Genomic DNA, 6000 nt, shown 5'->3' on the forward strand with positions numbered 1-6000 from the left:
ATAACCATTTCTCCTAGGGATTTATATATTAGTCATAATATTTTTACATTGTGTGCTAAGTGCGACATGATAAGTCTATATAAGCAGCATATTGAAATAGTATTATTATGCCATGGAAAACTCAAGTTAGCATAATGAATATAATTTTTTTATAGATTGCCATTTAATTTCAAAATAATTTTGCAGTTTTTCCCACTGGTTTTTCCCACTGGTACGTTCATAAAAACCTACAGGAAGTACTGTTTTACCATCCAGGAAATGAAGCATTTCAGCTATAATTTTTTCAAACTACCATAGAAACTTCTAGAAATCAGTGATGCTGTCTATGTTAAAAGAAATATAAGGATGAGATATAAGGAAAACTAGAGATATTTAGAGAGAATTCAATTTTCAACATGGGGCCTTCTTCAGTTTGTATTTCTTAGAGCAATTCTTCTCTGCCCTCCACCCCCAACATGCCATGTAAAAGAAATTGGAAATTTTGGGTCAAGCATATGGGTGTGATATAATTTAATCTCTTTTTCAAATAAAGTACTGGAATAACTGGATGATAAATACCATTATGTTTTGAATGTTTTTGGCGCTAGCAAATGTAAATGATCACAAGAAAGAAGTATCAGTTTATAAGTGTGTGTTCTTCATGTAACTATTAAGTGTGTTTGAATTCATTCTTCAAAACCGGCACTGAATTTGACACTTAAGTTCTTACAATTTTTGAATAGAAATAATTTAAATAGGACTTTGAATAAATGTAGTCTGAAATACATTATTCTATGTGTAATCCTGGAGTTATCTGTGATGTTTGAGTGGCCTGGACTTATTTTCTTTAATTTCTTTTTTTTTCCTTTTTTACATTTATTTATTTTTGATAGAGAGAGACAGAGCACAAGTGGGGGAGGGGCAGAGAGGGAAGGACACAGAATCAGAAACAGGCCAGGTTCCAAGCTGTCAGCACAGAGCCTGATGCGGGCTCGAACTCACAAACCCTGAGATCATGACCTGAGCCAAATTCGGATGCTTAACTGACTGAGCCACCCAGGTGCCCCTTTTCTTTAATTTCTAAACTTGATATATAATGAAGGGATTTTTTTTTTTTTTTTTATTACTGAAAAAGGACAGGGGCGCCTCAGTGGCCTAAGTGTCCAACTTTTGATTTTGGCTCAGGTCATGATCTCATGGTTCATGGGTTCGAGCCTTATGTGGGACTTTGTACTGACAGTGTGGAGCCTGCTTGGGATTCTCTGTCTCCCTCTTTCTCTGTTCCTCGCCCCTTGCACTCTCTCTCTCTCTCTCTTTCTCTCTCTCTCTCTCAAAATAAATAAAGGAGCTGAAAAAGGATGTTTAGAAATCATCTAATTCAATTTTCTCATTTTCTTTTCCTCTTCTTTCTTTTTCTTTATGTTTGATGTGATTTCTATATTAATCTTGATCATTTGTTTTTCTTTTGTTTTCCCATTATCTCATCTTGCTCTGATTATTTTAGAATAAATACAATGAAACAAGCCAGAGCCCACTTTCTAGATGAAGCTTAGTGTCAGCCAAACACCTGGTTCAAAGTGAAATGTCTGTTAAATTAACCGAACAGTGGTTTGCTTTCACACCCTGGCCAAATTGTTTGATTTTAGTCTGGACTGCGTTTATGGTTTTCCACTTAGACTAACCGATTTAGTCCTTTTAGTAAGCTGATTTGATCAACTGAGTTTATTTTGCTCACATCACTGTAATTTCCAACTAATTGCCTCAAGGTGTCTATGGTCTGCAAGTAGCTCAAGGGCTTGAGGGTGTTTTGTTGTTGTATTCTTTACAAAATATTTATTTTTGAGAGAGAGAGAGAGCGCACGTGCTAGTGGCAGAAAGAGGGGGGGAACATAGAATCTGAAGCAGACTCCAGGCTCAGAACTGTCATCACAGAGCCCCGTGTGGGGTGCAAACTCATAAACCGTGAGATCATAACCTGAGGTGAAGTTGGACGCTTAACTGAGCCACCCAGGCGCCCCGTGTTGTTGTTCTTTTTTCACAAAGCTGTCATCTCCTGCTGGACAGGTCCCCACCATGTTCATCCCTGTTTCAGCATCTTTGACAGTGCTTTCTACCCAGTAGGCTCTCAGTATTTGGTTTATTTTAATCTCTGCATATTCTCTTATGATATTTATTTGAGATATAGGTTAAGAGGTCTTAGCATGAATTAGGACCTCACTCATGTGGTTCTGCTATGAATTCTCTGGAGTCATAGTTGAATCACTTGGATATTCTCCTCAGCTCTTTCAAAGTGTTCCCAGATTTTGACCATCTTTGAAGATTTCATGTTAATGGGGACTCCATCTTGTATCTGAGATTCTTTCAACAGTTGCAAATACCCCTTTCTTGTCACTGTTTATGTTTTAGATTTATTGAAACTCCAAAATTGTTTTTTCACGGAGTATTATCGATATGCTCATAGATGAAAATTTCTGAATAAAGTGTACCTTAGGGAAATGCAGGTAATTAAACCCGAAATCTTCTGCCAATGATAAGCCAGTACAGAGGGAAGAAGAGAATGCTGGTATTTAAGAACACTGAAGGAAATGCAGAAGTGGGAATCTTGTAGTCATTACAGGGAATGTCAAAAATGGATGTTGACAAGCCTCTGCCTTTTACATATGCGGAAATTAAATCAAAGAAAGATTAAATATTTTGTTCAAGATGCACACTGTTTGTGGCTGAAGGATCTTCAGGCTCCTATTCCAGTGCTCTTTTGATGCTGCTGTTCTGGGAGGTAATTCCTAAGTTCCTTAGGAATGTTCACAGCTCTCCGTCTCTATTCCTGCCCTTTCTTCTGTCTAGAGTAAATCAGAAATTGCCGGGTGACCCTAAATCTTTTACTGAAACTATTAAAAGAGAAACAGTGGAAGATCGTGCTGAGCTGGGGATGGTTAAATGTGGGAGACTGGGTAAGAGCGAGTAGTGAGTGGTTAAACCTGAAAAACGTCATAGGTCATGTTTATCTGATATTTTCAAAGTTGTTAAAAAAAAAAAAAAACTCACCAAGTTGCATGGGCTTTTACAGCAAAGCCTAACCTTCCCATAACCATCAACACTCTCCAGCAATGATTTTCTTCCTTATTCTGTTATATAGGAGTGCATTCCAATTTAGGGCACTTTAACTGTCAGAAATATCAGAAAGGGCTTTTGCACTTTAAGCAATCTTCCCGAACCCCTCTCCAGTAGACACACAGTGAGAGCAATTTCGAAGCAATCCTTGTTGTGCCTTCCCATTGCCCTTTCACCCCAGATGTAGCTTTCAGCTAATTAGCTCTTCCTGACATCGAGATGAGAGTTATAAGGTGCTCTACCTAGAGAGGTAAATTGGGGAGGTCACACAACTCTAGCTTTGGTGGGATTTATTTGTGAAAGCCATATTTTGTTTGCTACTTGACACCTAACTTTTCAGTTGCCCAAGTGCTCACAATTTCAAGGTTCCAATGAACTGAATGAAAGTTAACCATTTTAACTTCAGGTCAGCGTCTTTACTCTGCGTTTGCCTCTTATCCTTAGGTATTACCGGTCCCAATTGTAATGAAATCCATTTTTATTTTGCTTTTTAAAACTTTGAAGAAATATTGAGTGTCAGGAAAGAATCACTACACTTACTTTATAGGCACGTTACTTAAAGATTAAAAGGCAAAGAAAGAACCAGGACTCTCAATATTTTCAGCATACAGAATGCGTTGGGTGGCATCAAATCAGAGGACCACGCTCTGCTAGACTTGCAGAGAGGAATGAAGCCAATTAATGTACAATCACCAGCAGCAGTGCTTTATTTGAAGGGTCTTTTACAATGAAACTTTTTAACAGGGTAATTGTAGACATCTGCTTCGTGTACCTTAGCAGCAACATAGCCAGTATTTGCTAAGATCTTCTGAGCATTTACAGCTTTACACAAAAGGACATATCGGCAATTCTGTTTTCTGTATAATCGGCAGACTATGCAAAATACTGAGCTAGAATTCAGCATTGTTGTAGAAATGCTCAATGTCACCAGAGCGATTGACTCGTTCCACCTGGCTTTCATACATTTGGAGAAGCAAAACATATGTACCTTAATTGCAAAATGTGGGCTTAATGAACATGCAGGCGTTATGTTATACCAAATGCAACAATCGACATGATGGCAAGCTGCTTAAGAACATGTCACAATGTTTGGTTTTTAAGAGGTTTGCCTTTGGCAATGTTTCAGAGAAGAATGTGTTCCTTACATTTGCAGTCCTGTGAGCCAATAATAAAATGTTCAGCATATGAAACTGGTATTTATTTTAAATTGCTATGTCAATATTTTTGTTTAAAAGCAGGTTTGATTCCCTGTGTGGACTTTGTTGAAGCCTTCTATCACTGCTTTTTATTTGAGTTTGATTTAGCTTCTTTTCCCCCTGATTTTGTGTTTTGCAGAATGGCTTGCATGAAAGCCTTCTGATTGGGTTGAGGGGGGATAAAGTTGCTATGTGAATTTCAAAGCCCAGAAAATGTAAAAAAGAGCAACACTTGCTGAAGGCATCAGAGAAGTGAATGCAATCAAGCAGTGTTGGTTCTGTGACCTTGAAGCTTCCCAGAATAGCTACCACATTTGGAATAATGGGAGCCCCGGATTCAAATGCCTCGGGATGACCTCATCACTAGCAGCCCCCTTCTTCCTACTGTGATGTCTCTAGGCTTTATGTCAATGTTTAGTCCGTTAGCAGGAATCCAGAAAATCAGGCTTTTGTTTTCAGAAATACAAAATAAAGGCAGCCATTATGGAATATTTCATAACTGATTTAATCCTAATGTGATGTCAAATCAAATTTCCCCCGCAGTTGAGTGCATGCTTTATCTACCACGAATACCATTGCTCTGTGGATGCTGGGTGCTCTTCCAATAAATTGTTGGGCAGTTCTGTTCATGAGCTCTTACAATTCTCCATACCAGGCACATTTCTGTGGGGTAATTAAAACAGTCTTTTTATAACAGCAGTATGAAACAGTATGCATCATCTATACACACTGAGTTGAAAAAATATTGTATTCATAAATTAAATTGGACATTTTGAAAGGTTAACGCAAAAAGCTACTTTGCTCTTGGTAATCAATAAGGAAAAAAGGATTTCAGGTAATTAAAATCTGTGAAGTGAACATTTCTCATTTGGAACCTATTAAAAAGAATATAAGCAGACAGAGGCAAGAGATAAATATGGAAAACAAGTGCTTCAAAATTTTTGTTAAATGTTGGCAAGGGAATATAATAACATATATTCAGAGGTCTGAAATAGTATAACATGTTATTACAGATAGTATAACGAAGTATACAGTCTATGTATAAGTTATGTATATACACTATTGAAGCATTAGGTTGTGATTTTAAAATATGTCCTTTGTATATTTTGGGCTCCAGTTTAGCTACTGTGTATGTCTTCCTTACTCAAAGTGTGACTCAGTATGAACCATGGATGCTGGTGAAAAATGCAGAATTCCAGACTCATCTCTGACCTACTGAATCAGAATCTACAATTTAATGAGATCCTTAGGTAATTTATGTGCACATTACAGTTTGAGAACATGGCTTTGGGTGATTGTCTCATAGTAAGGTGGGTTGCCTCTTAAAAACCTGTGTTCATTTTTTAGATGCAAATTAGTAGTGTTTTTGTTGGCTAAATGCAAGCATGACTGACTCTACAGAGGTTCTTCTAGACCACCAGACTTCCTGCATTGTAGCAAAGAAGAAAAATACTCTCTGAGAGTAGAGCCAGACTCCAACACGACTTGCTTCTGAGCCCTTGTTGACGCATTTTTCTTTTTGTTCAGTGGCGGTGCTCTTTCCTCTTTCTTTACCATTTGCCTATCAAAATTTAATGTCTGGTTCTAGGTTATAGTTGCCTTTATCTAGACTTCAGGAATTGCCTCAGTGGAATTTTTTTTATACCTTTGTTGGAATATTCTCAGTTCTTTAGAATTTTTCTAGAATTCTGACCGTGGTTATAGATGCTAGACT

At 37.6% G+C, this 6000-nt stretch overlaps 1 long non-coding RNA gene across 1 annotated transcript in view; it reads left to right on the forward strand.

The window, feature by feature from the left end:
* The window catches only part of LOC123609337, a 117978-nt gene extending 112394 nt beyond the window's left edge, over nt 1–5584 (forward strand). Inside the window, exon 3 of the long non-coding RNA XR_006717764.1 lies at nt 5404–5584. This is a non-coding gene — a long non-coding RNA (uncharacterized LOC123609337). The remainder of the gene's footprint in view (nt 1–5403) is intronic.
* The last annotated feature ends 416 nt before the right edge of the window (nt 5585–6000 follow it).

Source organism: Leopardus geoffroyi, chromosome A1 (assembly GCF_018350155.1).
Source record: "Leopardus geoffroyi isolate Oge1 chromosome A1, O.geoffroyi_Oge1_pat1.0, whole genome shotgun sequence".
Taxonomy (NCBI): Eukaryota; Metazoa; Chordata; class Mammalia; order Carnivora; family Felidae; genus Leopardus; species Leopardus geoffroyi.